Here is an 11613-nt window from a genome sequence, read left to right on the forward strand (position 1 = left end):
GCATCTGGCACTGCAGGATTTGAGTCCCTGGCGCCGTAGTGTGTTACTGATGGTAGCCTTTGTTACTTTGGTCCCAGCTCTCTGCAGGTCATTCACTAGGTCCCCCCGTGTGGTTCTGGGATTTTTGCTCACCGTTCTTGTGATCATTTTGACCCCACAGGGTGAAATCTTGCATGGAGCCCCAGATCGAGGGAGATTATCAGTGGTCTTGTATGTCTTCCATTTTCTAATTATTGCTCCCACAGTTGATTTCTTCACACCAAGCTGCTTGCCTATTGCAGATTCAGTCTTCCCAGCCTGGTGCAGGTCTACAATTTTGTTTCTGGTGTCCTTCGACAGCTCTTTGGTCTTGGCCATAGTGCAGTTTGGAGTGTGACTGTTTGAGGTTGTGGACAGGTGTCTTTTATACTGACAACAAGGTCAAACAGGTGCCATTACTACAGGTAATGAGTGGAGGACAGAGGAGCCTCTTAAAGAAGTAGTTACAGGTCTGTGAGAGCCAGACATCTTGCTTGTTTGTAGGTGACCAAATACTTATTTTCCACCATGATTTGCAAATAAATTCTTTAAAAATCAGACAATGTGATTTTCTGGATTTTTTTCCCATTTTGTCTCTCATAGTTGAGGTATACCTATGATGAAAATTACAGGCCTCTCTCATCTTTTTAAGTGGGAGAACTTGCACAATTGGTGGCTGACTAAATACTTTTTTACCCCACTGTAGATGACTGTCTAGCATCGCCTTGAATCCATCTGCTAAAAGGAGTCTGCTACCTACACTGGAAATTGCTTCCACCATGCAACCGCTCTTACTGTTAAGAAGTTTCTCTCAACACTTTGAAAAGTGCTGTCGTGTCCCTTCCCTTGTCAGTCTTCTCAAGGCTAAACAGATTCCGTTGCCACTGTCTCCTTACAGGATTTCGTGTCTAGTTCCCTGAACAACCCTGCTGCCCTTCTCTGTATATGAACTGGTTTATTATCTGAATCTTTAAAGTGTGCTACGCAGAACTAGGTGAGACTGAACTGGGATCCATTGATGCAAAATTGATGCAAAATATTACCCTACTTCCTTTTTGTAAGCAGTAGCTTTATTGTTACAATCTAAAATTGTGTTTGCCTTTGCAAACATATCATGCTGCTGTCAGATAATCAGCTTATAATTGATTACAGTTCCAAGATCCTGCAGAGCTTGGAATCCCTGATCTTATACCCCTGTGTTTGATTTCTGTGGCCTAAGTGAAAGATTTGCATTTGCTTCTGTAAACATTTATTATCTTCGGTTTCTTTTCTCTAACCTACCCAGATTGTTTTGAATTTTATTTCTGTCTTCTAAAGTATTAGCTGTCCCACCCAATTTTGTGTCCTCTGCATCTTGCCTTCGTAAAATTGATGGTGGCTGCCACAGGAGTAGTATGAGCTGAAGGCCTCTGAGTACGGAAAACCCCCTACTGACCCACTATATGGTTTTATTTTAGTTAGTCCATCAGCTTTTGATAAATAAAGAGCAGAGGTCCTGTCTGCCAGCTCCTGTTAACAGATGCTACACTTGTGCCTGTTGAAAAACAGCTCCTAGGGGTACCCATCGCTGCCCTTGATGGATGTTTCCTTCCCCATAGAAAGAAAGCTGTCAAAAGCTCAGAAATTCTTTGCTGCTCCAAGTAACAAAAAGCAGATGAGAGACACGACCTCTCTTCTTTTAGTAATGACATTATGGTAACTCAAAGAAAACTTGAGAGTTTTGGAGTTCCTACTGGGATCTCATTTCTGTAGTGACTTCCCCTTACCAGTGATCCAGCCAAATCTTGGAGTTTGAAACAGTCTGCTTTTGGGAAGCGCTCCTTTGTCAGAAATGTCAAGCGACTTCAATAGAATTTTGCTCTTGCTTGCAAAAGTAATGTATGTTATTTTGGAATCCCCACAGTTTTTTCCTTTTTTTTTCCTTTTCAATATATACCCAGCTTGCCATTAATTCAAAAAGTATTGGGAGCTGATATATGGATATACACCCTTAGCATGTAAGCCACTCCTGGTCTGTACTCACATTGGCTTGAATATAAGTTGGTTTGAGAAAATCCTGTCTGGACTTTGACCACAGCTTGCAGAACACTCAGTCCTGACCAGAGGCTACAACATCCTCTCGTTGCTGCTGTGCCTCCCAGCTTTCTGTTCTAGGAAAACCACTCACTTCCTCCTGTGAGTGGAAGTGCATATGTGTGTGTAGTACATGCACAAATACATATAAATAAGCATAAAAACAAATGCATGCAAAGTAAAGTTAGGATTCATATATACTAATTTAGATATTTTAATTTAGATATTAAATCACCCAAATGCAAATTAATTTATAAAATCATCAATATGCATAACAAGCAGCTTTAAAATCAAAATTCCCTGCTCTCCAGCCGTTTTGCACTCTAATGAATTTAAGAGCTAGGTAAAGCTCTTAGCATGGTGGCTAAGAGCTTTACCTAGTATGTAAGAGGTTGCTGTTTCGGCAGAAACCTTTTAGAAATATTACTTCATTTCACTCAAGTGATTGGAGAAATAATCCAATAATCCAAATGCTGGAACCCCTGCATTCTACCCTTTTTTTAAAAAAGGCCCTAAAAGAGCTAGGGAAAGATAGATAGCTGAAAGAAAGAAAATACTTTTTAAAAAAGTTTCTGCTGGGATTTGAACCAGCAACCTGCCGCTAACCAGGCAAAACTGTTAGCCACTGTGTTATTTTAATACTGATGGCAGAAGTTTAGGGTCGTAGAATCTCTTGGATCAGGGCAACTCTTGTTTCAGTTGAGGGAAGTAGCTACTCTTCTGGGAAGTAGCCAAGGAATTGCTGGGATGAACCGGGAAGGAAGGAAAGCATTGCAGCTGAAACAAGCCACAGCACTCGATGCAACATAAGAGGGAAAGATAAATTTGCAATGGGAGGGAGGAGACTCAAGGCTGACATCCATGTCTTTCCTCCAAAATGGGTTGCTGTCCCGTTCTGATGCTTCAGCAACTAAGCAGTGCAAAGTTCTACATAGAGGATGACCCTTTGATTTTCCTGTCTTCAGGTTTCTGGAAGTGGGGGTGGGGGTCAAAACCCTGCTCTTTTTATGCACCTGTCATCGCAACTACCATCTTGGCTTTTTGGAGTCCCCCTGCCGATGCTCATGGGAACAGCTCTGGCTCTAGGATGACTTTTTGGGAATGGGGCAGGCCCATCCTGAGGCCCTTAGCTGGTTCTGGAGAACTTCAAGAGCCCTGGAATTCTAGACTGGCTTTGTAGCCCTTGCCTTATTTACAAAAATCCAAGCAGAGAAATGTGGAAACCCAAAGTATTTCTACCACAGGCAGAGGATTATTACTTTATATTATTTTGATATTATAGCCCCGTGGATGCAAGGAGGAACTTTTACCTTCTTGCCCACCTGCCGGTGAATGGGCTCCACCTTTGAAATAGCATTAACCTCTTTTTTGTCAACCCCAGTTCCAAGGAGCTGTCCCCTTAACCAAGTTCAAACTTGCAAGAAGATATGGGTCCCTTTCTCACCACAAAGTTGCCTCTGGGGCTGGACGTGCCCCAGTTAGTGTATGTGAGTGGTAGCAAGCCTGGTGGGGCACATTTCAAGCAAGCAGAAAACAACCCCCCACAAACCTGGTCCTTAGCAACACCTGGAGAAACAGGAGTAGAGGGTGCAAAGTCTTTTGCTTTACCCCATCCTTTGCTTTTCAGTTGGAAGGATTGCCTGCTGTGCCCCTTTTTCCTACCCCCAAGCCAGGAGTTGTGCCCCGGCCACATTTGGAGTGTATTTGTGGGGAACACAAATAGGGAGCATGGCGCTTTAGGGATCGGGTGCCTTAAAACTGCTTTGAAAGTGGAATGTTAGGGGCCACAAGATGGCAGCACTGGAACATTTTTCAGGGAGCACCCGGTTGAGTCTCTTGCAGCCAAAAATAACTGTTTTATGGCAACTTAAATATTTGTTCCACGCAGTTTGGGTGGATTACAGCCTACTTCATGGAGGCAAGGATGATAGTCCTGAGAAAGGAACGTACCCACACTGTCTGTAGTTGGTGGCCATTAATATAGTGCTTAATGTGACACAGATGTTCGTCCTTGGTGAAGCAGGTTAACACGTGTGGTGAGAGGCCTTAGATTCTGCGTAATCAAGAAATGATGTTAAGGCTCTTTAATTGTAGAGCCGTTGTATCCCATGAAAACAATCTTTGTTATTTGTTTGGTCAGGGATAGGCAGCTTAAAGATGGGTGTAATCCTGACTAGTTAAAAGTCCCAAAGCTGATATTTTAAATTTCTGCTGTTAAGTTTGTCTTCAGCTGTTAAAAAAGGGGGGAGGGGGGCAGCACTATCAAGAGGAATTAGTTGACAGTGCCATTTGGCATTCATCCCATTACCCTTTTCGAGCTTCGGTCGACATTTGCAAACACGGAGTAAACGTGTGAAAGAGGCTGGCTTTAAAAACAGAAGTCCTTGGAAGTGAAGAATAATTTATTAACATGGATGCTAGAGCGGAGGAGGATGGGAGGGGGCTTAAGGCAAGATACCAGTGGGCTACCAGCACCAATTAACCAGAGCTGTATATTTAGTCTGTAATCAAGCTATTAATTGGTTAATCACACTTGGTAATCAGCGGATGCTTTCAGGCTTAGTTGGTATCGCTGACATCGACACAGCGCCCCAGGCAACAATTCAGCACTCAGCCAGCGCCCTCTCCATTTTCTCCAGCAAAGTAGACTTTAAAACATGAGCATCCAGTGCAGTGATAGCAAAATTCACAACTCTGCATTTTTTCCCTTAAGGATTGGACGTCGACGTTGAGCTTTCCGTCTTATTTTTTTCTGCACCAAAGTAATCGTACAGGGCGTTGATGCTACGCAGAGATCTGTGTAAGCTGCTTGCCTACAGCTGAAATACAACCAAATGGACTAAAACCCAGCAAAAATAGGAAATGACAAAATGACAGGCCCATATCCTGCTGTCTGAAAAATAAAACCAAAGGAACGGGCGGGGGGGGATCATTGCATGTAGCGGGCTTGAAAGAGTGGGTACATTTGGGAAATCTAAGCCAGGTTAATAACTTAGCGAGGATCTTATTCCCTCGCATGTGTTTCTCTGCTATCCACCCAGCACAGCTAGGAAACCACGGTTGCTGATTAAACCCGGGACTCCGAATGCAAGGTTGCCTCTAGTCCAGTTGCTTGCTTGAGGGTACAACTTTGGCTGCTTTTGCTTGAGTAGGAAACTTACCCAGCTCAAAAACAGCTGCCTTGGTGCCTCCTCCGGTCCCAGATGCAAAAAGTCCATTGGGGCACAACTGAAGACTGGAGGATGCCTAGGGAGTACGACAGTGCAGGGGTCCTGTGTTGGAGACCCCTGCCTAAACTGTTCCCTGGCCGCTGCTTCTTAGGCATGCAAATTGGAGTTGGGGACTGTGGTTGTGAACAGCGCTAAGCTCTGTGCTGAGAGATCGACCTGGCTTAGCAGGATGTGCAAAAGGGATCAGTCACGTGTTTGCTTGCAAGAATATATACCTTCCTCTAGCCGCCTTCCAAAAGGTGGTTGGCAAACTGGGGGGAAGATGGGCATTCAAAGAGGCACCACACCGAGATGGTGAGAAAAGCCGAAGCAGCATTTGCTGTGAGGATGAAAACCTTGAACTGTTGCGGAGTTACTCAGCCCATCTGGGCCCCACCTTTCCCACCCAAGGGGCTGCTTCCTGCAAGGAGCAAGGAACGGCCCTGCTCCAAATAGGAAAGGCACGCTTGCCACCACGTGGGGCTGCATAGAGCTCGTGGTGGAAGGTGCCCCCTCTTTCTACGCAAAGTCCTGCAGTGCAGCATGAATGACTGTATTTAGCGGTCCCTGGAAGTGATGACTGATACTTGGAGTTAGCGAAAAGCTTTTTATTTTCCACCCCGGCTCTCCAACCTGGAGTAGCCTCTTGTGGAGCTTTTTTGGAGCTGAGATCATCTGATGATGATTTCCTGTCTCCTGGGGTTAAATAGTAATAATAATTCCACCACATTCTTACATTTCCTAAGGTGTATTTGTATATATGTTGTAATCCTCCGGCAAAGATTGTTGGCCTAGTTTAAAGAAAAGAACTTTCTTTTTTGTGGATTATTACGTAGCTGCAATAATGAAACAAAACTCGGATATATTCCAACTAGGTTTGTGTCCTTTTAATTCTTTGCCAGTCTGTTCCATCACCAGTGAGGCAAAATTTAAACTTGTATTTTAATTTACTTAAAAGCTACAAATCTAGAACAGTTAATTGAACTCATTGTTAATGGTACAGCTGACAACTAATTAAGATACACCCTTCCCTCATTTGGCTGAATTGCTTGGAGGGAAGACCAGTGCGTCTCGTCTGGGTTTCCAAAGGACTGTAGAATCATCCAGATCCCAACATTATTTAGGGAATGTTTATATTGACCTTTGTGTACATCACAGACATGTCTACGTGTATATTCAGTGGGCAACACAGAGCCCCAGGGATGAATTCTAACTGAAACCCTTCCCATTCCCCACTTCCAGACAACATTAAGCCGTTGAATGCGGCTGCAGAAAATTGGCAATATGGCTATCCGTCATTTTGAACTGGGAAACACGAAAAGTACACTGCATGTGTGTTGTAAAATAGACTTGATTCAATTAAAAAGAGCATAGCACTTCTCCCCCATCCCAAGCCAGTCCCACTGACTTTGCAGGAGCCAGTCTGGTGTACTGGTTGAGGTGCGGCCCAGAACGGCTCCACGTTCGAGTCCATCATCCACCCTGAAAGCTCCCTGGTGGCTTTGGACCACTCTTACTCTCTTAGCCCAGCCAATCTCACAGGCTGGTGGCTTAGAAAAATGGGAAGAAGGGTGGTGTGTGTGTCATCTTGAACTCCTGGAGGAATGGTATAAATTTTTAAAAATTACTGTGCATTGCGCCTCCCCCAGTTCCTCCCAAACAGTGAAGAGTAGTCCCCTGGTTTATAACATTGCCCAGCTTTATACCAAGATGTCATTCAAAAAGCCCAAGATCAGGAATGGAGGAGACGTCTTACCAGTGCCTGTTGTTGCCCTTTCCCTTTGGTCCTTCAGTTCTTGGACTTGCCAGAACATCTGGCATCCACCGGGACCCTGCTGAGGGCCCACAATGCTGGTTTTCTCTTCTTTCCCCCCAGAGTGGCTCGCTGTTTCTCCTCTTCCTAACATACCTTCTGAGAGGGGAGCATCAACCCATGTAAGAGAACAATGTCCAAGAGCTGTTACCAAATCAGGCCAAAGACGTTAGGGATTGAAAGGTCATTGCTCATCTCATCACCCTGCGATGGAGCAGAAAAGGGGTTGGTCCAGGGTGGGAAACCCGGGTTCAAGGCCAGCCTCAGCCATGGAAAGTTGCCAAGAGCTTTGATGAGTCTTATAAGTCCAGCCTTCCTCACAGGGTGATTGTGAAGATAAGATGAAGAGAGATCCCCATGGAAGCCACCTTGAACTTCTGGAGAAAAGGCAGGATATCCGTCCAACAAACAAAAATGTAACATGACCCATTTCAGAGAGGATGGGTGGTCCTTTGACAGAGAGACCTTTGTTTCTGCATCACTGGGATCCTTTTTGTTGGTTTTCTTTTGGCTGAGGGTGAGTTTGGGGTAACTATTGGGTTCCCAATGTCTGTGCTGGGATTCTCTATGGATAGGGTTGCCAGATATCTGAACAGGCAAAGGAGGACATGGACAGTTGGAAAGGAAGTCAAATGGAGGGTGGGGGAAAGGAGGACACACTAACTTTTTAACTTTCTTGGCATCCATGTCAAAAATTACAGCAAAAAACTGCAAAAAAAAAAAAAAGTACTTAAGCCTACCATGTATATGGAATTACTTTTTCCACCATCAGAAAGACTTTTTCAATTGCAATATTTTTCCAACAAATCTTTATGTTCAAGAACATATGCCAGCAATAATACAGAATCGACAACGCGCTTTTCAAAGTTCACCCTAGAAATTTATCATGAGTCATGCGATCTACAAACTACAATGACCATAGATTTGAAGGGGCTGGATCGGAGCCGGGGGCTGGAATCAGGAAATCAATTAAATCGTGTAAATCTAGACTGTTGAATATGTACACATATTCACCTCTATTGCTAGACTGTTGAGTCTGTCAACGGACGAGAGCAAGAAAGAAGCAGACAATTGAGAAGGTCCCAATGGGAAAACAGTGTAAAAGAAAAAAAGACCAAGACACTCAAACAGCTGGGCAATATTTGATCATAAATCTGTGCCCGCTAGACGGAGGACAAGAGGACAAAAAAAGAGGATGGGTCCTCCTTTTGCTGGACATCAGATAAGTCTGGATTGTGCCCTGTGACAGCACTCTTGTGAAAGTCTGCCAGTGCCCAGTGTAAGAAGGGGGGGATGTTCGTCTTCCCTGGATGAGTTGTGGGGGTGTTTTGTTCTTCCCTGCTAGTGCTTGTTTGCTAGTCCCCCAAATTGCTTGCTTGTTTTGCTGTACAAGTAAAATTGCCAACGGACCATTTAAAAAAATAATTTGTGCCCAAGCATATAACAGGTACAAGTGTGCGTGCACGGACTTGTTCACGTATGCAAACAATGAGAGAGAATGTTACGTAGTGGAACACACTTGGATATCTTAATTTTCCAAGGATTTTTGGTAGTTTTCCTTCACGCAAGAAGCATAAGCTGTGCACAGAAACGTGACATGTTGCAAAAACATTAAAAGAAAATGAATGAAGTTGCCACGTAAAGCTAAGGATTTTGTGGCACCTTAACCTCTTAATAGAATTTATTTTGTTTGTGTGTGTAGTTTTAGTAGACTAGACTACATCCACTGTTAAAAAAGGATGGGATTGCAAACAGTGCCATTCAGAGGCTAAGACACTAAGAACTATTTTATTCATAGTGATCGTTTACAAATGAGTTGTGAATTGCATTACATTTCTGTGGGTTTCTGGTTTGCTTTATTGTAGAAATATAAAAGATTAATAAATAGATCTGGTTATGAATGTTGTAAATTTTTTAAAAAAGAAAGGCGGCTCTTGAAATTATTCCAGTGAGATTAAGAGCTTTTCAGAAAGTAATAAGAATTTGCTGCATGGGATTCTGCAGTCCTGTGAAATATGCCTGCACTGATGCTGAGAGCCATCTTGTTTTAGACTGCTACGAAGATGTCTGAAATTCTTTGAATATTCTAAATTCAGAGTTCCCCTAAGGTTCACTGATACCAATTCAGCTATTTTTTCTGAAACGAGAAGAACTATTGTTATTGTTATCATCATCTTGCTTTAACAGTTGTTAAACTATTTAGACTGCAGTTCTATGCAAATGTGTATGGAATTGGCCAGTGGATATTTCAGTGGTAGTATCTATCTGACCTTAGCACATCTCAAAAAGCTAAGCAGGATCAGCTGTGGTTATTGCTTGGATGGGAGACCACAACGGTCCAAACTGGACTAGGAAATCTAAATAACATTGGGGAAAAAAGTAGTGGCAAAATATTTCTGTGTAGTGCCATGATGTCACCAGAAATGGAGCTTGTTTTGAAGGTGACTTTATTGTTATTTTAAAAAAACACGATGATGCAATACATTTATTTATTGGGTTTTTATCTCTCTTTTTTTATTTTTGGTCAACTCAAGGTGGTGTGCATACCTAATGTTCTTGCCTCTGATTTCCCACAGCACAGCAACCCTGCAAGGTAGATTGTGCTGAGAGACCAATTGACTCAAAGCCACCTGGCTGCTTTTCATACTTAAGGCAAGTCCAGAACTTACAGTCTCCCAGTTTCTAGCCTGGCATCTTAGCTACAAAGCCAAACTGTCTCTTGTTTACATTCTTGTTCCTCTGCTGAATTATTATTCCAGGAAAATAGGCCAAAATTACACACCCATCTTGCAGATTGGAACAGTGAGTCTGAGAGCCATTGGAGGGGTTTCAGAACTAGTTAACCTTCACTTTCAGCTGCATCGGTCACTGGCAGCAGAAGTTGGAAAGAGCCCTGAGACGCTTTAGAAAAGTACACCTGAGTCAGGTTGGACTCTGGGAGACTTCATGGACACATCCAGGCAGCGTCAGTCCTTCAAGGTAGGCCAGGCCAGAAAGAGACGGCAAGGATTCCAGGTGCGCTGCTTCATTGTTCTCGGGTAGAAGAACAGGGCCTTGAAAGACTGCCGGAGTTTCTCGCTACTCCATCTTATACCCAGCAAAATCAAGGAGGGGTTGTTTTGGGTTTCTCTCTCACGCCTTCCCCTTTCCCGGGACCAAACTGCTGCTTCTCCTCCCTTAACGGCTCATCCATTCCTTCTCCAAGGTCATCTCTACGTTCCTCGACAGGCAGTTTCTCCAGTCACCTGCCATGGACTTCTGGGTTGTTTGTCCAAGTCTACTCTAAAGCCCCGTATTTCTAGTGGTCTCCCATCCAAGCGCTGTCCAGCTCTGACCCTGCTTCTCTTAAGATCAGCCCAAGGCAGCCGGGCGCTGCCACTGGCCCGATCCAGCCCTTGAAGCACATCGATAAGCTTGGGGGTCTTGTGGTTCACTTCACTGGATCGCGCATAGGATTGCAAGAGGCAGCCATAAGTCTTAGTACGTTGCTGCCCTAATGGATATTTTCCAGTCTCCCTGAGTTTCCTTTCTTCCTTGGTCCTTCATGTCTCTCCCTCCCTGAGGACTTCTCAGGGCAAGATTTTAGGTCTAGGGTGGGGGGGAATCAAAGGGGGTGTTTTTCATTTTGGTCTGGGGAGAAGAGACCCTGATATCCTGTGTATTTCTTTTACCGGCATGCAGCATTTTGGGGAGCCTGTCTTTCCATCAATATTAACTAAGTACTGTCAAGCCATCACCACCTTGAATGAAAGAGGCCACTTTATTGAACGGGTGCCTGACCTCTGCGCCTTTGAATGCAGCAATTTGTTTGCCCGTCTTTGGCACGAGAGGGGAAGCAGCCAGAGAACAAAACGTCTTGTGTGTGAGTGTCGTAAAAGAGAGAGTCAGGGTGGTGTAGTGGGGAAGGGGCTGGAGTAGGAGTGGGGAGACCCAGGTTCCAATCCTCCCTTAGGCAGGGCCTAATGGCATGTTTTCTCTAAGTTGGGGACCCAGCAATGCTCTATCTAATGCTTAGATTCCAATTAGATAAAATTGCAAGTTTGCTGGTCCGGCTTTTCCAGAGGCTGTTCCAAGGCTATTGTCTCACCCGCTTTATTTATTTATTGCATTTACATCCTGCTGCAATCACAATCAACTCTCGGCGGTTCTTTTGCAATGTTGTGTTCAGCTTGTCCTGACAAAATGAATATCTCTGACACTTCCGTCTGCACGTATAATCCAATCTGCTACCTTTTCTTTACTGGCGCAATCCAACAGCGTGGGTTGGGGCTTCGTGCATGGAAGCAAGATGGAAGAGTTGAGCAGCCGCAGGAAAGGGGCAACTGGCAAGGGCTGTGTCTTCAAACAACTCGCCTGGCTGTCTCTTGGTCTGATGAGAAGCAGAGAAGGTCTCCTTGGAGGAAGCCCGCAAGGTTGCACAAGGGAACAGCATGACAAATAGTTGGAGCCACGCAGTCTCTCGTAGAGTGGCCCTGGGTGTTTGCAAGGTGGCACTTTGGG

This window comes from Python bivittatus, unplaced genomic scaffold (assembly GCF_059951505.1).
Source record: "Python bivittatus isolate LINGU-HERP-01145 unplaced genomic scaffold, Pbiv_v1 ctg000210_np1212, whole genome shotgun sequence".
In the NCBI taxonomy this organism is placed as follows: Eukaryota; Metazoa; Chordata; class Lepidosauria; order Squamata; family Pythonidae; genus Python; species Python bivittatus.